This window comes from Ambystoma mexicanum, chromosome 6q, assembly GCF_040938575.1.
Source record: "Ambystoma mexicanum isolate Mex_15411 chromosome 6q, UKY_AmexF1_1, whole genome shotgun sequence".
Taxonomy (NCBI): Eukaryota; Metazoa; Chordata; class Amphibia; order Caudata; family Ambystomatidae; genus Ambystoma; species Ambystoma mexicanum.
In genome coordinates this window covers 396285826-396309890 of record NC_090937.1, presented here as the reverse complement: position 1 = coordinate 396309890, position 24065 = coordinate 396285826, and the positions used below count along the sequence as shown (strand labels likewise).

Here is a 24065-nt window from a genome sequence, read left to right as displayed (position 1 = left end):
CGTCATCTTAAAAGCATAAAGTGTGATGTGATTCTAGAAGAGCCCATGCACACAATATTGCACCTTGCTGGTACCCACTGTGAAGGCATCATGAACTAGACACAGACAACTGAATTAAAGTTTGGGTTAGAAACCTTTATTAACAGAAAGAAGGTTGGAAAAAGGCCTGTCTTGCCCTATGCCAAGGTGGGATTTCCCAACCTAAATAAACTAAGGATAGTCTGCGTTACAAAGTCCAAAGTAAAAGTCTGTCTGTGTCCAAAACCTATGCTTGCCCTCACATCTATTTGTATACAATGTGTAGGGATGTCAGTGTCAAAATGAAAAGTGTTCAAATAAAACATTCAGAGCTTCTTCCACATCTTGATTTGTAAAGGTGTTCCCTTCCCCAAAGTTCAAACAGTACACAATGAAAAGGCTTCCCTTCCCCAAGCTTTCAAGTCTTGCACAGCACAGTTCTTTGTAATACTTTCTAGCTCTTCTGGTTTGGTTATCTTTCACCAAGTTCACAAAGTACAGTTCCTTAGTTTCAATTCTCATCAACTTTCCTTTATATCCTATCACAAGCTTCTTTGCATGTATTTTAAGTGGACTTCTCATAGGTAGGTGTCCTGGGTCTAGGCGCATTTGTCGGACCACACGGTCCACTCATCACAGGTCACGCAACCGAGAGCCCTGTCTTGCCTCTTCTGCCTTGTATGCACGTTGCCACTGTTTCAGCTCTACAGTGATGCTTGGTTTATTCTCATTTCACATCCTCATGATGCTTTACCTTTACTTGCTTTGCCACTGTTCACTTGTTGCGCTTTTACATATTCTTATGGCTCTCGCCAATGCTTCTTCTCTCAAATTGTACAGTTCCTTAGCAGCGTAAAATTCCACAACACTGCTTTCATGCAGCTCAGTATTCAACAGTACTTGCTTTGCATTCAAATCGATTCGGTTTGGTATTCAAAATCGATATTCAAAAATGTTTGCTTTCTTGTTTTCATTACTGTTCGCACCAATGTAACATGCTTATGGTGCTCCAGCAAGGCTTAAGGCCGCCACAAGCTCTCTCTCTCTCTCTCTCTCTCTCTCTCTCTCTCTCTCTCTCTCTCTCTCTCTCTTTCTCTCTCTCTCTCTCTCTCTCTCTGTCTCTCTCTCTCTCGCTCTCTCTCTCTCTCTCTCTCTTGCAGCATCACGCTCTGTTTCCACAGTGGCTCTCTCTGGCTGTGCTCCTACCACCGATGCGTGTCTCGCAGCTCGGTCCTTACAATGAAGCTTTGCCAGTTCCCATTCTGTATTTTGCAGCAGGCCTCCAGCGTCTTTCAGTCTTTCTTCCCACTGCATACATTCTGCATCTTACTGGGAATCTCAAGCACTTCATCTGCCATGCCGCCTTCCAGGAGAGGTCTCCGCTCCTCCAGCAGTCTGTAAACCTGTTTCTACAGCTGACTCCATTTTCACCGTTCTTGCTGCTTCTAAACTTCCCGCCAGGTTGATTCGTCAAAAAAAAAACTAGACCTGGCATTGTTAACATGGAGGTTCTGCATTGCTCTTATTTGCCTCCTCTACATCCCAGTACAACACTGGTATTTTTTTATGTGTGTGTCAATAAAGAGAGGATGCATTTCTCTAGTTGGTCTCTTCCTCGTCCCAGTGCCTAACTGGTGCCTATTAGGAAATGATTTACGAGAAAAGTAGGGAAGGGATTGACAATAGCCTATAAAGGTTTGGGTGACTTTAGGCTCATAGTGAAAGGGAAATGGGGTATACCATGTCTCACCAAAGGGTGCCTCATCTCCACTCCCGAAGTCTCCTCCACCCAAGTAGTCCTCCCTCGCATATTCACCCCCAGGGTCAGAATCCAATAATGATGGACACTCCCTGGCCACCTGGGAGGAGGATATATTGGGCAAAGTAGTGAGAATGCCCTCAGATTCCTCACACCATATAGGTATAGTGCTCGATAAGAACCGTTGAAAAGTGATGGCACAAGGATTGCTACCCTTTGAATCTCTCATCCCTCAAATCCCAGCACACCCAATGCAGACACATGATCTCCAAGACTAAGTCGGCTTACAACAACTCCACCATTTAGGCAGCCTCTAACAGGAGAAAAGCCTTATTTGAAGTAGTCAAGCACTTTGCAACGCCCACACCTGTCCCTCAGGTGCCGGCTTCACAAGCAAAATGAGACAGAATCAACTTTTTCTTCATTAACAAAACTGATAAGATCAGAGGTCTTCTCCATAACTCATAACCAGGTAGAGCGCCACCATTCATCCCCCCTGGGCACTGGTCTCCTGTAAACACTTTACTCTCCTCTCTCCAAAGAAACTTTCTCACTCACTTTCTTCCCTTAAACGCATCACTTACATGAACAACTTCCTTCCCACCTCTCTTGTTAAACAACTCATTGCCCATCGCTCAATGCACTCCTTGGTATTATGAATGGCTCTGTCAGTGGATGCACATTCCCAGACACATAGAAGACAGGTCTCATAAGACCCCTTCTCAAAAACTCCTTACTTGACCCAGAGGTCCTAGACCACTACAGTCCCATCATGAGCCTCCCGTTCATCAAGAAGCTTATCATGAATGTAGTTGAGACCCAACTACATGCTAAAATGCACCAGGTTGACATCCTCTGTGACTACCAGACCAGACCAGCAGACAAACTCAGGTGGTATCAACCATACAGGGTGATACGGTCAGGGTACCAAATATTGCAAATTTCACGAACTCGCTGTGTCACGAGGGAAGACAGGTGATTTGATGTATTTGGCCCAAAGCTGTGGAACAGCATCCCCAGAGAAATCAGAGCCCTTGATTCTCTTCAGCAGTTCTGAAGAGTTCTCAAAACCTTTCTTTATAAATGAGGGACCGCTTGAAGCCTCTGTGATTTCTCCCCATTTGAGGACCTGGCCCCTCTCAACTGTTTCTTGTCCTGCCTTATTTTTTGTTGATATTACCATCTGCTCCGCTATAGGATTAGGTTCATCCTTGTGCACTATACAAGTTCCTCAAATCAAATAAGCTTCTGCCCGAAATGCAGCACAGAGGCGGCAACCATTCAACTGGTCGACACACTGCAAATCAGCACCACAGGGGAGTAGGTTTTTCTAGTCCTTTTAGATCTCTTAGCTGCCTTTCACGCAGTTAACCCCCTAGCACTCCTCTGCCTCCTCGCCGACAGGATGGTAATCTCTGGAACCATCCCCAAATGGTTTGTGTCCTACCTCTCCGGCAGACTCCAGGCCATACAGATGGGCTCATTCAGATCCAACCAACTCCCATTCATGTGTGGGGTCCCCCAAAGTTCCATTCTCTGCTCACTTGTATTCAATCTAACCATTGAATCCTTGGGAAATCTCCTAAACGATCCCAACATAGCTATCCATCAGTATGTTGAAGACACTCAACTGTACCTTAAGGTCAATAGCACCTAGAGCATCATTCACCTCCGAAGATACCCGGATACCATCCAAACATGGATTTCAAACTCATACCTTAAACTGGAATACACCAAGACCAAATGCATCCTTATCGGTCCCTCCACCAAACTACAACTCGTGCAGCAATGGCTGGACATGGCTACAGATACCCTCTACAAAATCCAATCCTTCATCCCCCCGACATGACTTTTACACAGTGGTCCAGGACCTCGTGATCTCACACATTGACAGGGAAAACCCATGCCTTACTGGGCTTCCAGCTGCACACCTGGTCCCCCTCGAGGCAGCCCACCATGCCGCACCCAGCCTACTTACAGGTGCCTGCAAATTCGATCGTAGCACTCCAACTCTGCACAAGCTTCAATGGCTCAGCTTCCCTGCCAGGATTACATTCTAAACTGCATGTATCACCTACAAAGCAGTCTTGAACGGAACACCAACATACTTGGCGGCTAAACTCCACACCTCTGGAGGCTCTCACACCTCACGTTGCAAAACGATGAAAAGGTTGGAGTCTGAGCTAGCCCGAAAAGAGTAGGCTCGTAAGCAGTCCCTCTGCCGTGCACGCAACCATCTGGACCTCAATCCCGGTAGATGCTTGAAGAAGCCTCCACCATCCTGCAGGTCCACAAAACACTAAAACCGTTGCTCTTTTAACGATACCTGCCAGGCGATTGAAAATCTGTCTCTCGCTCTATCGGCAAGGCTGTGCTGCTGTACAAAATGCCATGCCCAATACTGCCCACTCTCCTGTTGTAACACACTCTGCTGCTCTTCAGCTAGGCTAAGCTGACGAATAAAAATAAAATAAGAAACTAGATCATACCATTGGCCAAGGGAGAAATTATGGGGTCACTAATGACATGAACATACCATGGGAAAACAGATTGCCTCTATGGAGGGCACTTGTACATTACCACAAGACAAAGCGGAGGCTTTCCATAAAGCCCCTGGCAATATGAGGCGTGAGGCCAAACCTACGTTGGGTGAATCACAGTGGGAAGATTTCTGCTAGAGTTAGAGAAGCAGGTAAGGATTTCACCAGTTGCTTGCCTCAAAACACAGTGGGGTTGAAACCCATGTTCCACGGTGTAAGGTTGGGTATTGGAATAGATGGAGACCTGGCCAAGAAGGACACATTTTTGTTTAATTTTAGAAGTGCATTTTTATAGAGGCAACTGCGGCAAAGAAGCAAACATCTAGAGTTCTTCGGGCACTTCTAGCAGTGAGGAGTTTGGGGCTGATCTGGGGAACAGCTGGCGTGCGGATGTGTGGCCTACTGAATGGAAGCAAATATTGCCAAACATATAATTTTCCTCAAACTCTTTCCCATTATGGCCACATGGCACATGTGGAACCTCCGTCTGGCAAAAAGAGGTACCACTGGGGTTTAACACGCCTGAAGTGATTGCCACCAGTCTTTAGAAAGCCAACACCGAAGTAAGGACACGCCACATCTTAGGTGCACAAAGTGACACTGAATCATTTCCACTGGTCCATGCCGAGAGATCTGGCTCTCAAAGCAGACAAACTAACTGATGGTACTTTCCCAGCGTGTCTAGGAAAGCGAGTGATGCAGCAATGAGGCAGTTGGTCGAGAAACCCCTGGCACTAGATTCAATGTAAGAGGTAAATAAAGGGGTGCACCTGCACTCACAGTCCCTGATCCTTCAGTAGAATATATAACAATCAAAAAAGTGGATCAGTGGAATGGGATGACACTGGTTAGATTAAGTATAAATCACATATTTATTTGAAAAAACCCATCACATGATTAATCATTTTACTTTCATAAAACTTCATTAAAAAATTACATCAACTCATGCCTTCATACATATCCGCATTCAAAAATACATTCAAACATACCATCAATAAAACACCCTAGTGTAATAGTAATACCAAATTGTATTATTCAAAAAATTGCTTTCTACAAGTTTTTAATTAGCATTTCCTATAATGACCCAGTCCATGGTATCAGGTGTCATTATATAACTGGTGTCCAATATCGCCAGATATCCCTCATAGAGATCACGTCGACACGTGTTTTGGTCAGAGACCTTCTTCAGGACGTCGGGTTTAGAGCACTTGCTCCGCCCAGTTCTCCACGTATATGGGCCAGTAACAAATCTAAAAAATGTAAAAAACCAGAAAGTCAACCCTATTTCTTTGAACAGGTGACAGGCAATGTCACAATATGCTTTCCATATAAGCACATGAAGCCCTACTCACCCCCACTTCACGGCTTGCGGGACGGTAAGTCAGGATGTCGGAAATCAACCCGCCACTTTTGCCCCCGATGTGGCGAATTTATGTATGGCTAATTTTGAAGATCAGTTTGTCCTTGGTGAAAACAATCAGCTCATGAGCCACCCCACTCTGAACATGCATCTGATGCTTTGGAAACGGTACATCGATGATGTTTTTGTAGTGTGGAGGGGTTCTGTAACATCCCTTAATGAGTTTCATATTTGGGTAAATCAATGTGACACGAATATTAAGTTCACTATTGAACATAATTTTCGCCAGGTGAGTTTTCTGGACCTTGTGGTTAAAAAATCTGGAAGTCATCTTATCACTACCCTTTTCAGAAAACCTACTGATAAAAACTCTTTACTACATTTTGATAGCTTTCATCCAGCCAGCCTCCGACAGAATCTACCCTATGGGCAGTTTTTGTGGATCAAAAGAAACTGTTCCGAGAAAGATGAATTTAAATTCCATGTAGAACAGTTAAAGGATAGGTTGAAAAGCAGGGGATATCCAAATAGACTTGTGAAAGATCAATTGAAGAGAGCGGACAACACGAACCAAGAGATTTGTTTAACCACCAGGGAAAGAAAGAAGAATGAACGCTTAGTATGTGTCACTACTTTCAATCCAGTGAGTACAGATGTTAGAGGAATTATTAATAAGCACTGGAATCTAGTTAAACAGCCTGGCACACTACTGAAAAAGCCGATGTTTGCGTTTAAACGTAATCAAAACCTAAGACAAAAACTGGTGCACACTTATCGAGAACCCAAAAAAGAACTGACTATTAATGACCAATGGGGATTGCCTCCCATTCCTGGTCATTATAAGTGTGGTAAATGTGTTGCATGTCCGCTAACCGTAACCAAGAAGGAATTTCATTGCGGCAATAGAGCACGGAAGATGAATTGTCATACTAATTGTTTTACGAAAAATATAATTTACATCATCAGCTGTCCATGCAAACTCCTCTATGTGGGTAAGACCACACGTGAAGTGAGACAACGTATTTCTGAGCATAGGAGCTGCATACGTAATAAGGTGGCAGACAAGCCGCTGGTAGAACATTTTATTAAAATGCAACACAAGAACACAGACATAAAGTGGTTCATACTCCAACATATTAGGAATACCATGAGAGGGGGCGACATTGACAAAATATTGCATTGTACTGAACAAAAATGGATACATACCCTCAACACAGTCCAGAAGGGACTGAATGTTTCAGTGGAATGGAACAATCTAGTTACAAAAAACTGAGAATGAACACTATTGTTTGGCTGGGGTGGATAGATGTATCACAATGATAACATACATTGGAACAGACTTACTCTTCTATCTGTTGTGAATATGCTAGGATGATCCATCCCCAAATGTGTATATACCATGGAATCAGTTCAACTGTTTATATATGTTCCTGTACAATGTGCCTCCATATGTTACAATGAGTATTGATCCAATTCAGCTGGACCGTTGTATCTTGTGTTCAATGGTTCTACATGTTTAGTTGGTTACATAAATACAATTTGCAGGCAATCACTTTATTTATGTCCCAGTTCCTTCTATCAGGGTGTACACTTTACCTGTACATTATCCATTGACCATTATGTACTTATCCTTGCTTCACGCGATACACAGTTTAGTGTACTCTGGGGCATTTTTCATTTTTAGAATAAAACTTTTATATGTGAAACTTTTTTATGCGATCACGTGCTTTAGTGTAGTTTGTGTTAAATTCACATTGTGGGTGGTTGTGTCTTGTGTTTTTTCTAATAATACATAGTCATTGTATTAATAGACATATCCGTTGTAATGTGCATTTTCCGGCGTTTTTCGCTGTGATTTAGCGCTTGTATTAAGTATCGTTTGTGCAAGACACTTCCATAACTGTGTTTTTAGCGCCATGGCATTTCTCCCTGAGTTGACAGGTTCGCCCGTTTGATCGTGAGTAAGTGGTGTCAATGGTCCTTTTTTAGTGTTATTGCGGCTGGCAGGCATTGTGAGCTAGTCCTTTGTTGGTTTCTTGCTTCAGTGTTGGTTTGGAAACGTTTTTCAAAAGCTAGAAGTATAGGTCGCTGGCAGCTATCCGTGCGCATTTTTGCTGTCACTTCTCTGGATGTGGGTGCTACGTGAAAGCAGCAGGACCAGGAGATAGGATTCGCTTTCTATTGTGTAGGGAGCGTCGCGGTACGCTCAGGTAAGATATATATACGAGCGTATGTTTACCCGTATACTTATACCGTGGGGGATTAGACACGAGGTGCCTCCCGTGTGGTGTTGTGCATTTTCTATTAACTTAATGCAGAAATACAACTAATTAATGGCTGCAACTGTGCCCTTGCACGCAAGTGTATGTAAGTGGACGCATGTAGCACATGGGAAGTGTTTTATGTGTGTTTTCGTTATTTTATGCGGCGGAAGACACATGAAATACAACTAATTTATGGTTGCAACTGAGCCCTTGCACGCAAGTGTATGTAAGTGGACGCATGTAGCACATGGGAAGTGTTTTATGTGTGTTTTCGTTATTTTATGCGGCGGAAGACACATGGACACGTTACATCGTTGAGCACTTTTAGATGGGCTGTAACTCACTTTGGGTGCTAGAGTCCATAACTTGGTTAAGTTGTTTTCGGGTATATGTCCACGAACTAACAGCGGGCGTACACCGATGGTATAGGGGAGGTGGCCCTACATGATACATTTGGTAATGTTTGGTAACTCTTGGTGACATAGCCAGTAGTGAGGTATTGCATTACATTATTTTATGACAATCAGTTCATACTGCAATTATGTTTCATCTTGTTGCAGGGCTACGGAGAATTTTACGATTGATACATCACCTGACATAGATGTACGTGGACTTGAGGTGTTGCTGGGTCTTGTGAACTAATAGAAGTCTCCATCAGCTACGTTGTGTGTGTACGTTTTTTCCTGAGCTAGGTCCAACAGTGGACATGCTGCAATGGAACAGACATGTGAACTAGGTGCTGTTCTGTGACAGACACTTAGAAGTGTTTGGTTTGATTCCATAGGCTCAACAGTTATATTGAGACCGATGGAGGATTGATTTCCGACGTCCTGACTTACCGTCCCGCAAGCCGTGAAGTGGGGGTGAGTAGGGCTTCATGTGCTTATATGGAAAGCATATTGTGACATTGCCTGTCACCTGTTCAAAGTTGACTTTCTGTTTTTTTACATTTTTTAGATTTGTTACTGGCCCATATATGTGGAGAACTGGGCGGAGCAAGTGCTCTAAGCCCGACGTCCTGAAGAAGGTCTCTGACCGAAACACGTGTCGACGTGATCTCTATGAGGGATATCTTGTGATATTGGACACCAGTTATATAATGACACCTGATACCATGGACTGGGTCATTATAGGAAATGCTAATTAAAAACTTGTAGAAAGCAATTTTTTGAATAATACAATTTGGTGTTACTATTACACTAGGGTGTTTTATTGATGGTATGTTTGAATGTATTTTTGAATGCGGATATGTATGAAGACATGAGTTGATGTAATTTTTTATGAAATTTTATGAAAGTAAAATGATTAATCATGTGATGAGTTTTTTCAAATAAATATGTGATTTATACTTTATCTAAGCAGTGTCATCCCATTCCACTGATCCACTTTTTTGATTGTTATACTAGATTCAATGTGACAGTACAGAAAACACCTCAACACCTTACGCCTAAGAAGGACCTGCAGGTCACAGGCAAGTCGATTAGTGAGAAGCCTCCAAGAGATTTCTTAGGGCAAGCTTATGTGGCAAAATGGTCTAGGAATTGGGCAACAGTGCACCTACTGGCTGTAACCTACTTTCATGAACTGGTAGGCATCGACAACCCCGGCAAGAGCAACTTTGTTACATTAGCTTTAACCTCTTAAGTGCTGAGCTCGTCCTATTTGTATAGACAGGCATAATAGCCCAGCAGTTAGGGTTAAGAGGGTGGGCCAGACTGGAATGTGGCAAAGCAGAGATAATGCCTCCCCTCCTTTTTGATTAGCTCAGGTCTTTTGTTGGGCATAACCCCCCAAGATCTGGAAACTAAAATATGAGTTCATGTTGTTTAAAACCACTTTCACAATGGCATTTTTCCAAAACTTCCGGATTGGAGCACCAATAACTTCTAAACACTAAAAGCGATGCTTTGGCTGGATCTTTTAATTCAGGACATGATTTTGGGTGACAGAGAATTAAGGGTAAAAATTCTAAACTTCAATATGGACTAAATAGGTCCCTGGCGTTGGGTTCAATTAGAGCATGTTTTAGAGCAGGACACTTGTCCAGAACACCAGGGGCACAGTTCCTCTTGCATTTTAATTATATGATATGATATGGCATTTATAACGCGCCTATACACAGGTGTTTCAAGGCGCGACGAGGCAAGGGAGGGGAACAGAGGGAAGACAGACAACGATCCTACTAGGCCAGGTGTCATTCAGATCGCGCAAGTGCATGGGAAGGGGAGGGGGGAGAAGTGCAGGGTGGGAAGGGGGAGAGGACAGTGCAGTACAAGGGATAAGAAAAAATAACAATAGATAAAGTACGGCCAGCAGGTGGCAAGTTCAAGGGTAAGTGCAGACAACAGGTGTCAAGTGCTGGTAGTGGGACTGTAGGGATACAGAAACAGTCCCCAAGTGCGGGGTTGCCAGGAGGGCAGTGCAGGAGTGTGACTGGTCGGGGAGGGCACCTGGGCCTGAGATCAGAGGGCGGCCAGGCAACCAGTGCAAAGTCAGTGTCAGCCAGAAAGTCAGCAAGGGAGAGGAGCAGAAAAAGCAGAAGCAAAGAGAAAGGTTTTGAGGTGCTTCCGGAACCGAAGATGATTCTCCTCAAGTTTCAGGGAGACTGTTCCAGAGGGAGGCCGCAGCCGAAGAAAGAGAGCTACCACCAACTCGTTGCTTGGAGAAGCGACTGACCGTGAGGGAGTTTGAGGCAGATGAGTGAAGAGCTTGAGAAGGAAGATATTTAGGAAGAGAGAGTTGAAGGTATTGAGGCCCCAGGCCCCAGAAGGCCTTGTGGATGATGCAGAGGGTTTTGAACTTAATCCTCACAGCCACAGGGAGCCAATGTAGAGATTTAAGTCCTGGAGAGATACGATCCCTGGGCTTGAGGCCAAGGACAAGTCTCGCAGTCCTGTTCTGGATAAGTTGCAGAGGGCGGAGAGTAGAAGCAGGCACATTTAGAAAGAGGCTGTTGCAGTAGTCCAACCTAGAGAGAACCAGAGCTCTGGAAACAGTGAGCTTCTGGGGGAAGGAGAGGAAAGGCAGAATACTTCTGAGGAGGTGCAGTTGGTAGTGTGACTTCTTAGAGATGTCAGAGATGTGAGGAGAGAAGGAGAGTGTAAAGTTGAAGATGACCCAGAGGTTTTAAGCAACACAGGTGGGAGCAGAAGGGGGCCAAGAGAGGCCAGCCAGAGAGCTACAGGAAAGGAGGGGGCGGGTGTGCTAATGAGGAGAATCTCAGTCTTACTGGCATAAGGCAGAGGTAATCGGCGGCACACCACTCCTGGATAGTAGACAGACAGTCAGAGATGAGGGAAGTAGAGGAGGAGGCCAAGGGTAGCCTGAAAATGAGCTGGGCGTCATCCGCATAACACTGAAAGTTGGGGCAGAGAGCAGCGATGTGGTGGGCCAGGAGTGCCAGGTATTGGTTGAACAGCCAGGGAGAGAGGTTAGACCCCTGGGGGACACCACAGGTAGAGAAAAAGATGGTGGAGAGGAAGGACCCAAGTTTGATCTGAGAGGGTCGGTCGCAGAGGAAAGAAGTCAGCCACGCCAGAGCCTGACCGGTGATACCCAGGTTATCACAGAGACAGTTGAGCAGGATGGCATGGTTGACAGTTTCAAAGGCAGAAGAGAGATCAAGCAGGATGAGGACGCAAGGGGTGTTAGAGTCAAGATTGGAGAGCAGGTCTTCACGGATGTTCAGGAGAGCGGTTTCCGTGCTTCTGGCTGCTCTGAAGCCAGACTGATGGTCATGGGGACAACCAACAGATTCAGTGTGGAGATTAAGCTGGGAAATGGCCAGTTTCTCCAGGAGCTTGCCCAGGAAGGGAGTGATGGAGATTGGGCGATAGTTGGCCAAGCAAGATGGGTCGACAGTGGGTTTCTTAAGAAGAGGGTGCACAAGGGAGTACTTCAGGGGGGATGGGAAGACTCCAGTGGCGAAGGAGTGATTACAGAAATCAGCCAGGGCAGGAGCCAGGGAGTCAATGTGGTCCTTGATAGTTTGAGGAACAGGGGTGAACCTCTTTCAACGAGACTTTCATAGATTGGACTTGTCTAGTAACCTCGTCTGCGGAGAACAGGGGAAAGGCAGAGAAGGAGGGAGGAGAGGTGGCTGCAGAAAGGCCAGAGGAAGAGCAGGGAGTGGGGGGAGAGTGGGGATAGGAGGAGAGAGAGGACAGGATGTCCTGAGTTTTAGAGATGAAGTGAGACGCCAGTGCCATACAGAGGGCCTGGGAGGGGACAGGAGAGGTAGAGACTGCAGCAGGATTGGCCAGTTTCTTGCAGATTTGAAAGAGTTCAGCTGAGTTGTTAGATGCCGCAGAGACGCAGGCTTGGATATGCACTCTCTTCTTAGTTATGACAGAGAGCCGGTATTGCCTTTGCAGCAGGCAGCAGGCCAGTTTGTCAGGATGTACATGAAGCACGACATTTCCTCTTGGCCACCCTGCACTTGCGTTTTAGGGTGACGAGGTCTGTGTCGTACCAGGAGTTGCTATAATGCAATAATGCAATAATGAAGGAAGCATTAAGAATCAGGTTGATGAACCCACAAAGTGTTCGGTATGCATTCCTTTAGGGCAGGGGCTGCAACAACTGTACCAGTTTTTCCTGCAGAAAAAGAGAAAGCTATAGGCACATGTGCATCTAATTGCTATAAGAAATATGCACATATTAAGAACTCAAGATGGTGTCAATTTACAATTTATCCCTGTACATTGCCTAGCAACATTTAGGATGAAAATGGAGGTCACTGGGCACTCACTTGTAAAAAGGGCATAAGGTTGGGTGGAACTCAATGAGTAGTACTGACGATCTGGGGAGGGCTGATTTGTTATTTGGGAGATGATACACTGATTCCCAGAGGATACAATTCTGTGAGGCAGCAAGTCTTGAAACGATATGCCAGAAGTCAATACATTTGAATATGTGTGAATCCTAAGCTGTGGGTGGGTTACATCTGTTCAACATCAGTTTGGACCTATTTCTCAACATCCAGGATGCTCTCAGGAAACAACGCTTCCTGAAATAAAAGTGTTGTGGGGATCCTGAAGGGAATAACTCAAATTTTAGCCTGGACATCTCACAATTAATCAGACATATAAGTAAAGAGCAATAAAGCGAGGGATCATCAGCTCCTTATCCCTTCAGAAGCCTAAATTGATTTGGGCAACATCTGCCAGAATGGAAGCCTTACAATGATATAATAGGTCACTCCCTGCAGCGCACACCTGTGGTAAGTCAGTCGGTTCCTCTGATTGGCTGTGATCCTAGAGAATGACCAGGGAATGTTCGGCTGATGGACCTGCTCTTGTGGAAGCCTGTAGACAACTAAAGGATCATTACTGGGATTATGGTTTGGGGTTAGCAACAGGACCTCATGAATGATGCTGATCGGTTTGTGTTGACTGATTAATTATTATGCAAATATTGATCAAATCTGTGGGCAAACATATATTCCACAAATATCAAGTATGCTTCCTCTTAAATGGAATGAGTGAAGATAAGAGGAGGGGTATGCTTGCTAGGAGAGTTTACCCCAATGCTTGGCACTGTTATAAACCATGTTACTGCATCTTTTTACAGTGTTGCTTCCGCCATCTTGGCACTCTGGGTCCTGCAAGTAGAAAGAGTGCGTTAATGGTAGTAGACAGGGCAGAACAGAGGTTTTCACTAGATTAGCAATGGGAAGCAGTCAGCCAGTTACTGTTGCCAGGCAGTGGCGTCGCCAGGAATCAAATTTAAGGGGGGCACAGAGGGGGCCAAAGACAAAGTAGGGGGGCACAGACAAACGTAGGGAGAGAACATGGTCACTGCTCGTCTTAGGTAGGGGGGGCACAAGGGGGGGCACAGGGTCTCAAAGGGGGGGCCCTGGCCCCCCCAGCCCCCTGGCGACGCCACTGTTGCCAGGTGAGGCTGTGGATGTCCTTCATTTGGTGCTTCCTAGAGTTTCTTCTGGTTGTTGGCCAACGCAAGGGGTGACAGGGAGCATTTGCTTGTACAAAAAATAAGCATGCATCAACAAGAACCTCTACTACAGAAAGTAGATAATCATTTTCGTAAAATGTTTGCCAATCTTCCAAATTGATCTGGAACAGATTATGTTGTGCAGCAGAAGTCAATGGTTGGGCTGTGAATGTCAGTGAAGGGCAACTAGGATTTGGGTGAAAGGGTAATGACAATAGCCTGATGACACTAACAGAAAAGACAATTCTTGCAAAAAGCACCGCTCATAGCTCATTGGTCAAATGTACAGACGTATCTGCTGCTTTACACTAATTCCAGCAAGTCCGAATACCCTTCAGCTAAAAGGGTGGAACGGAGCACTGAGCGATCAACAACGTAAACATTGTTGCAGTGCTTATGCAAACATGATTAAATTTGCAGTAAGAAATATCCAAATTATCAAGAATTTCATATTTGAGACTGGTATGAGGACATTGGTGGAGCAATGGAGTGAACTATTCCCTTCTTGCATACATTTGACACCATACCTGAACATTTGCAAGGGTCTTATTCGAACAGCACTCAATCTTTGCACTGTACAGTGCATAGGTTTGATGCCAATAGCACCTAATATTTACTGAATTGTTTGCATAACTGACAAAATACATAGACTGAATTCATGCAAATGAGAGAACCTGCAGGCGTTTGGGCCACCATCTTCCTACATTAGTTCTTGATATCAGAATATCAATTTCCTGTCTGGAATAGGTTTTTGCATACTTCCAGCGATGATCTTCATTTTTGAGCCAGGGAATTCTGGGTGCATGTTTTCAAATCCATACTTCTAAAGTTAATTGCAAGTCTTCTTGTTAGAAGAAGACCTGAAATGGATTTGGGGTTTGACATCAGCATAGGACACTATGGCGCCGTACAATTCCTTGCAATGTGCACCTTGTGTACCCACATTGGTGGGGGGTTGACTATGGTTCTCCACCTACGTGGGTGCAAGGAGCCAATACATAGCTAGGCATAGGTGTACAGGCCAACATTTAGATATACAAGGAGGGTGGGGGGGGGGGGTAAAAGAGCAGGGGGGAAGAAGCAACAATGCAGGGGGGAAGGAGTGACAGCATACAGGGGAAGGAGCAACAACGCAAGGGGGAAAGAGTGACAGAGCAAAGGGGGATGAAAAAACAGAACATCGAGAAGGAGCTACAGAGCAAGGGGGAAGGAGTGACAGTTTGCAGGGAAAGGAGGAACAGAGGAAGGGGAAAGAAGCAACAACAGAAGCGGGAAGGAGTGACGTCGCAAGGGATGAAGAGGGCTAGCACAAGTGAGGGAGGAGGGACAGCAACAGTGCAAAGGGGAAAGGAGCAACAGCGCAAGTGTGGAACAGAGCAACAGTGCAAGTAGGGAGTACATCTGTTGATTGTATATACAATTGCACTCTGGTCATTGCTGTCCTATCCCGTAGCTTTGCTCTCAATGGGGTTCATTTTCGTCCAGGTGCAGATATCCTCAAAAGAAATCTGACATTTCTTCATAGTCGTAGGTGAACACATTCCGATACCCTTTCCCATACTTTTTATGCAATTGCACAAAGCAGCAGGACAAAGGGCATTTTGCTCCTTTTCAAAGTGAATTCCAAAGTTCAGAAATGGGATGTGCTTTGAAATGCATATAAATCATATTTTGATTGGGAACAGGGGAATATACAATGCATATCCAGGTCATTCATGACCCCCTGATGCTATTTTTAATTTCTATCCCTCCAACAGACATAGAAATCCTTGAACGACATACACAATACACTTTCGTAAGGCAGATCTAAGTTTTACATTGCATTACACACACTTTTTGGAGTAGTGCAGTACCACTGACAACATACAGAGGTCTTCTCAGATTTGTTATGAGGACATCTGTATGTTGTCAGAGGTACTGCACCTCTACAAAAATCAAGCATTGACAATGCCAATAGTTTTGGCGTTTGTAGTTCATTGCATTTAACATTTAGCATGGAGGAAAGGAATGACGAATGACAGTACATGGGGGAAGGAATGACAGTATGGGAACGAATGAAGGGCAGCACCGGAGGGGTGAGGGTAGTACTGTGGCAGGATGAAAAAGAAATAAATGACAAAACGAAGGAGACTTAAGAAATTGTCATGAATTAAAACATGCTTTGAATGTGTCACATCGTAACTGGAAAAACAAGAATTGGCAAAGCCAACGATTTTAGCTTCTTTATAATTATTAGGCATTTGCCAGGAACTGCTATTACGTGGCCAGGTACTTCCACCATTTTGCAGCTTCTGCCATCAATGGCCAGTTAATATCAGTACAGCAGTGCCATTCCCATGCCTACACAAAGCCCAAACTGTTGTCATTGCCAATGCTTGTTTACAAGTGTGTTTTCCTCATGAAAGGTGTCTGACATTTTGGTGCAGTGGGCACACACGTTAATAGTCTAAAAAAACACGGTCAATTTTTTGAACCTGTCGCCACCTTTAATGTAGCAAACAACATGGTAAAAACGACTCTGGCAGCCGGGCAGGGTTGAGACATACGTTAAATATTTAGTACGCGAGGGAGCAGGCTCCTCAACACATGAGGCTGTCTGTGTGCAGCACTTACTTAGCCCACACACCCAGGGCTGTGGAGCAGTCAGATACTCACTCAATCACAGGGAGCAAGAAGGTGACTCAGGCAAGTGAGCCTGGCTAGTCAACTAATGGCATGATGATTGCCCCCCTCCCCCCCCCCCTTAACTTGGAGGGTAAAACAGTCTGAGGCACCTGGGGGTGCATTTATTATTTAATGGAGACAAAGAAATACAGCTAGAGTACACCGCCACCAATGATCATAAGACAGCCAGCCAGTAGATATGTGAAACGCTAAATGCCCACTGAAAAGCTGTGCAGCCTTCTTTGTCAGCAAGTGGCTGATGTGGAGGAACCGTGATGAAAGCCATTGAGGTAATAACACTTCTCTCTACCACCAGGGAAGTGATAGCCGGAAGGGCTCCAGCAAACACAGATTGTAAGGAACACATTTAAAGCCCTAGAACTAAAGTAATTTAAAACAATTATATATCACCCTGCTAGAAGAATGCTGACTGGCAACGTGGGGGCAGTTTCTGAAGGCCCCCCTGAGAATCGAGGCGCCTTTCAATTGAAAGAGTTGAAAGGCCCTGCCCGTCCTTGTGCAACATGCACGACGACTAAGAAGAGAACACCACTCTTCTTAGGTGGGCGCTAGTCTCGTGCGCTCGAGCGGAGGAGGCAAGGTAGCAGATGCGCACTTCTGCGATTGCACAGAGCATAGCGTGCGGTGCAGGCTCTGTGAAATCTGCACCTGGCCTCGGCCAGAAGTATTGGATGTCTGCAGGACCGCCTCCATGCTTAATGAGCTCAATCGAGCACAGCAATGCACTCAGCCCTGGCCGGTTGCCCAATATTTTGTAAAATAAAATAGCCATGAATATCAATGGGGCACAGTTCACAAGTGCAAACCGTGTTGCACATGTCGCACCATGAAAACTCACTGTGCTAATGGGAACCCAGGGTGCCCGAGCTGTGTTAAATGCCGCAGAGGAGAGCTCCGTTACACACACTGCCACCCGCCCGTAGTACAGCACTTTGGCAAAAGCGCTCTAAAATACCTCGTCATTAACTGCTGAGGTCTCGAAAATAACCTTTGCAATTTACTTGCAAATGATAATTTGTTCACAGCTCAATCCAGGGCTCAAATTGTTATCTGGAGCTCTGGCGCAACCCAATTGGTTGGTACTTCTAATTTCCTTGTCATTTTAGAGGTCTCTGCGTACATTGTATTGCTTTCAGTCTTTCAGTATTATACACGCTCTAAAAAATAAACACCAATATATTCCCCTTGAGTCGGTGCGAACAAAGTAGGACGAGGATGCTCTTTAACAAAACCTAGTTCATGCATCAAAGGGGGTCGGAGCCACATCCGGGTGCAGCATGCATGCTACTGCAGTGGCTCGTCCATCAACTGTACATATGGCAGAAGGGAGACAGACCACTGTACAAAACGGGGTCTTTCTGATCCCCCTACACTTGTTTATGGAGTGCAGGGCCGGCCTTAGAGGCAGCAGCACCCTGGGCGAAATGGTGCCCCCCTTCCCCGCGCACCCCTTGTCAACAGGGGGAGGGGTCAGGAGTGCCAAATTTTTTTGCTGCTCCGGCGCCTCGCAGGGGGTTAATCACTGGATTAGGACGCTCATTCTAACACATGAGCGTCATATTCCAATGAAACCTCCTCGCTCCCACATCGGAGCAGGGAGGTAATCATCATGTGAATAGGGTGCGATCAGCACCCTATTGTTATTAAATGCGCCCCGTTGCATTTAATAACATAAGGGCGCCTGCCGCGCCTTCTCCCACTACGCCAGCTCGAGGGTCCCCTTAAAAGACTCACCCGAGCTGGCATGGCGGATGCTAATGGCGCCCTGGCTGGGAGGGGGAAAGGGTGAGGGGCGGCTTGGAGCACAGGGTGGTCACCTGGACTGCCCTGTCCTAAGGCCGGCTCTGATGGAGTGCGCAGGGTCGTAGCTGAGAGCTGCCAAGTCTCACTTATTATAAGATTTGCAAACCCTTTTTAAATTCACCGACAGCTTTCATTTGCACTCCTCTAATTAGACTGGCGATTTCCCAAAATGCTCTGCTCTCAGTCACAAATGTTACTTATGAAAGTGGCTATTCTGCCCTTCAACAAGGAATGTGCGAGTTTTCCATTTCCAGAAGTAGCAGTCTTACTGCCTGTGCATTGTACAACATTTATCTTTTTAGCGACGACGCTCTCTATTTTCCCCATTCTTCCATTTCTCCACACATGAGGAGAATTAGATGTTGTAATATCAATACGTGTGCACGGTCCACCGCGGGTACTGCAGGGAAATTGCAGGGAAACTGACCCTCTGCTTTCACTTTATGTCACAAGCTAGCCCCCTCCCTGCTGTGGCGCTGCCCTTTGAAGGGACGCGCATGCGGCGGCGTGATGTTGCACGCCGCCGCGTGCAGCATAAATAAAGGGGGCGTTCCCGGCCACGTCAGTGCGACCGGGAAGCCCGAGACCGAAGGACGTGTGTGAGTCCTTGGGTACTGGGGGTTTAGGGCTACAGATGGGGGTCAGGACAAACCCCCAACAGTGGCAACGAGTGGGGGATGATGCCTGGGCCCGGCGGTGACGAAATCTGCAATTTTTCCATGGAACGGAATCACAGCATTTCGTTTCGTGCCGTAGGCTGTGCATCACGCATGCGGCTGGCGGCCATTTTGTATGTGGGGCCGTGGAACTTCACTGAGCTCCGGTTTGGGCGGTGAATGGCATCCAGGCCTAATTTTTGGACATACTGCTTGCAAGTGCTGTACATACCTGCATACCCATGCCCTTTTTTTGATTTTTTTTCAAATCTTGGTTCTCCTACGTCGAGTGCAAGCAAGGAGAAGGGCTACAATGGCTGGGCCTGCATAGCCCAGATCTCTTTCTTGGCTCAATTTTTGGAACATTTGTGCCCACAGGGTGCTGCTGCAGCTGGGTTTCTGATCACTTCATCATCCCCTTCATCATCAGACTGGAGAGCTTTCCTCTTCTTCTTCCTCTTCATCATCAGGGAAGACTGCTGCAGTGGTGGACCCTCCATCTTCTTATTCTTGGTTCTTCTTCGTGTCCAGTTGCTGTGTTTGCGCATGAGGCAGGCTGGAGAGAGAGGCACTACACCATCATCTTCTTCGCCCCCAAGTTGGACATTTCTTTTTGCCTGGGTGGGGCATCAGTACTTCGTGGTGGTGGTGGGTGTTGAGTTGCGGCCCCCAAGGTCTATGCTAGGGGTGCCTGTGCTCTCAAACCCATGAATGGGGCTGATGATCAAGACAGTGGGCTGCCAACAGTTCAACAGCCTCCCCAGGACGACGGGCAAGCAGCAGCTCAACAGCAAGCCCCTCCAGCTCCAGCAGTGGATCAGGCTCCATTGCCTCAGGCGCGACCACAGGCAGTAATTCCACAGCAACCGCCTCAAGCTCTAGTTAGAGGCCAAGCTCCTGTGCCTCAGGCGCCGCCGGCGGTGCAGCCGATTGCCCAGCAAGGCTTTCCCGTCATGGCTCAAGCACGAGCCCATGCGGCCCTGCAACCCATCCCTAAGTTTGACGTGTCGGGCCCGCCATCCAGCATTGGGCCCTGATGGAAGAGGTGGGTTGATCGCCTCGATATGTACTTTAGGGCCGCACAGGTGACGGATGATGACAGCAGGCTGGCGACTATGCTGTATTCGGCGGGGCTTTCGGTCCAGGAGATATTTGAGTCGCTTCCACCAGGGGATGGCTCCTATAATGCGGCAAAGACTGCCCTCCAGGCATTTTCTGCCCCTTGCCAACTCGGACTATGAAAGATTTGTAATGCTCTCTGCAAAACAAAAGGAAGATGAAACGCTGGACACCTTTGATGGACGCCTCAGGCACCTCTCGTTGGCATGTGCGTGGGGCAACGCAGAGGACATGATACGAACTATGCTGATCCAGGCGTGCTCCTCGAGCAAACTCAGAAGACAGGTCCTGAGAGAGCCGGGCCTCGCACTGCCCCGCATCCTTGAACTAGGCCGGTGTCACGAGGTGGCTGAAGCTCGAGCAGCCCGGATGGAGGCGGGGTCCCGCTCAGTCAAGTCTGAGGAGGTGTGTGCCATGTGGCGAGGTGGAAGAGGCTTCAGAAGACCTGGGGTGGGACCCCGTGACAGAGCTGGAATAGCGGGTGAATCTTACGATCTTCCCCACCCGACTGAGTGTCCGGCGGCGGGAAGGACATGTGGTAGGTGCAGCCTGCCTGATCATTTTTCTCGGGTGTGCAAGGCAGCCCTGCCTGAGATGGTGCCGAGAGGCCCGACCCGGTCCGGGTTCCTGCGCCAGAAACATCCCCCGAATGTTGCCTAGGTGGACCAGGGTGAGGAAGAGACCCAGGTGGAGGAGGCAGACGAAGAGGAGGAACAAAACATTATCTTTGTCTCCAGTGTGGGAGTCCTGAGGGGGAAGAACAGGAGACAGCCGAGATGTGTGGTGGAGGTCAACCACTCGCCAGTCCCGGTCCTGGTAGACACGGGGGCGTCAGTCAATGTGATGGCCTGGGAACATTATGATGCCATGGACGCGCCCCCCAAGCTAGTCACACCGAAAGCTTGCATTTTTGCTTTTGGGGGGCTGGAACCCATCCCACTTGATGGGGCATTTGTGGCGAAGGTGGAGCATGATGGCTCACAGATCACTGCCCGGTTCTACGTAATGCCAGTAAGCACGAACACTCTGTTGAGCTGCGCCGCAGCTGAGGCCCTCGGCATTGTCAGTTTTGCATACTCCGTGTACCTGGAGGACATTAACGACCTGCTCGATAAGTATGCCGCTCTCTTTAATGGAATCAGACAGATGGCTGGTGACCCGGTGAGGTTGCATATTGACGAGTCAGTGCAGCCCATCACCCTGAAACACCGCAGGGTTCCATTCCACTTTCGTGAGCAGGTGGACAGGGAACTGGACAACCTCGACATAATTGAGAAGGTGGAGGGCCCGACCACCTGGGTGTCCCCGACTGTCGTGGCAAGGAAGCCCAACCAACCTGACTCTGTCCGTATCTTGTTGATATGAGGCTGCCGAACAAGGCCATTAAGAGGGAGGGGCACCTCACTCCAACCATTGATGACACCATGCGGAGGTGCAAGGGGCTTGTTTCTTTTTCAAGCTGGACCTCTGGGCGGGCTATCATCAGGTGGTCCACCACCCAGAATCTATGTACATCACCACGTTCACCACGCACTGGGGACTCTACCGCTACAAAAGACTTAGCTTCGGAGTGTCCTCGGCAGGGGATGTTTTCCAGAATATCATCTGAGGCGCCCTCGCAGACCTGGAGGGCATTCTGAACATTAGTGATGATATTTTGGTGTTCGCGAGGACAGAGGTGGACCACCTACGGAGGCTGGCAAAGACATTCGAGAGACTTCAGTCACTTGGTCTCACCCTTCACAGGGGAAAATGTGAGTTCTTGCGCCCTTCCATCGAGTTCTTTGGCTTTGTTTTCAAAGAGGGTGGTGTGTCGCCGGATCCCAGGAAGGTCCAGGACATCAAGAAGGCACAGCCACCCGAGTCGGTGTCCGATGTGAGCAGCTTTCTCGGCATGGTCACTTACTGTGGGAGATTCATTCAAAATCTCGCCTCCAGGTCTGAACCCCTCAGGGCCCTGACAAAGAAGGAATCCACCTGGCAGTGGGGCCCGCTTGAGCAGGCGGCGTTCGAGTACACCAAGGGTGTGCTGACGGCTGAGGACACCATGGCGTTTTTCGACCCGGCCTTACCATCGGAGGTCATCGTGGACGCCAGCCCATTTGGCCTGGGCGCCGTGCTAACTCAGCTAGATCATGACGGGGGTGTCTGTCCAAGGGCCTACGCCAGCAAGGCGCTGTCTGAAATGGAGCAAATTATAGTCACAGATCGAGCACGAGGCGCTGGCGCTTCTCTGGGGCTGCAGGCACTTCAGGCTCTATGTCCTGGGGCGCCCGGTGACGGTCATGACGGACCATAAACCCCTGCTTCCCATTCTCGCAGGGTCATCCTCGAAACCACCGGCGAGGATCGAGCGGTGGATGCTCGCTCTTCTGGAGTACGGGGTCGCATGTGCTGAGGAGGCCGATGATCATGTCCGAATGGTGGTGGAGGCGGCCACGCCCAATGCAATGCCCCTGGCCGAGCTGGAGGCTGCTGCTGCCGAAGATGAGTGCTTCCAAATCCTAAAGCACTCCATGCAGCAAGGCTCATGGAAGTCGGTGCTGGAATCCTTGGCGGGCGGACTCAAGAGGCCAAGACAGGACTGGAGCAGCTGTGGAAGGTCAGGGTGGAACTGTCATTCTCGGCGTCGGGCCTGCTTCTCAGAGGGGACCGGATAGTAGTCCCTCAGTCCAAGGTAAAGGATGTGATCACCCTCGCCCACCATGAACACCAGGGCGCGGCAAAGACCAAGGCCAGGCTACGACTGAAGATTTGGTTCCCTGAAATGGAGAGGAAGGTGGATGATTTTGTGGCTGCCTGTGTCTGGTGTCAAGCTGCATCTCCCCTACAGTGAGAACCCGCCATTGAGGCAATGCCTCGGGGCACACGACCCTGGGAAGTGGTCCATGCAGACTTTGGATCAACAACCATGGGCACTCACTTCCTAGTGATCGTCGATGAATACTCAAGGTATCCGGAGGTGGAGTTTGTGGACTCAGTGGCCTTCGAACATGTGGTGGTGGACGTGGAGAAGGTGTTTTCGGCCCATGGGTTCCCCCACACGCTGTGCTCTGACAATGGGGCGCCCTTCCAGAGTGAACGGTTCTCGGAGTTGTTGGAGAGCTGCGGGGTACAGCATCGGAAGATAATCCCCTTGTGGCCGAGGGCAAATGGTGAAGCTGAAAGGTTAATGAGGACACTGAACAAGACATTCAGGATCGCCCAAGGCCAGGGACAGTCCCTCCAGAGAGCCCTCTATCCGTTTCTGTGGGTGTACCGCACCCCCCCGCATGCGTCCACGGGGGTGGCTCTGGCTGAGGCTTTGTTCAAGCGCTGCCCGAGGGGTCTGATACCCAAGGTTGGGGAGAAGGAGCCGGGGGTGATCGACAACCAACAGGTCGAGGTGGACCGGCAGTTGAGGATCGAGCAGGAGAACGTGCGAAGAGGGCTCCGCCCGCAGCGGCTGGAGCCAGGTGACGAGGTCCTCATCCGCAGCAGACACCCCCATTGAAAACTCTCCATTCCTTACGAGCCGGAGCCGTTGGACGTTGTGGCCGTCAAGGGGTCTATGGTGACTGCCTCGGACGGAAGGTCCGCTGTTACCTGGAATGTCAGCTTCTTCAAGAAGCTGGGGGACCCGAGAACTGACCCACCCCAGGAACCGGACTTAATGGAGATGCCTGACGACAGAGGAGGCCCCTCCAGCACACCTGAGTGCCCTGTCAGGGGAACGCCGGCAGAGAGACTACCCGTGCCGGAGGTAAGCGGGAGGTACCCCCAGAGGGCTGGGCGAGGGAAACCCGATTACCTCAGCGATAACGTGCTGGGACATTTGTCTGATTGACCTGAGTCCGGGGATTGTTGAGTAAGGGGACCCGGGTGGTTGATAATAAAGGGGTGTGTGGGGAAACTGTTTGAAGTGTTGAG

At 48.0% G+C, this 24065-nt stretch overlaps 1 protein-coding gene across 3 annotated transcripts in view; it reads right to left on the bottom strand.

Moving 5' to 3' along the window:
* The window catches only part of CLGN (calmegin), a 510795-nt gene that overhangs the window by 161484 nt on the left and 325246 nt on the right, over window positions 1-24065 (bottom strand). The window lies entirely within an intron of this gene.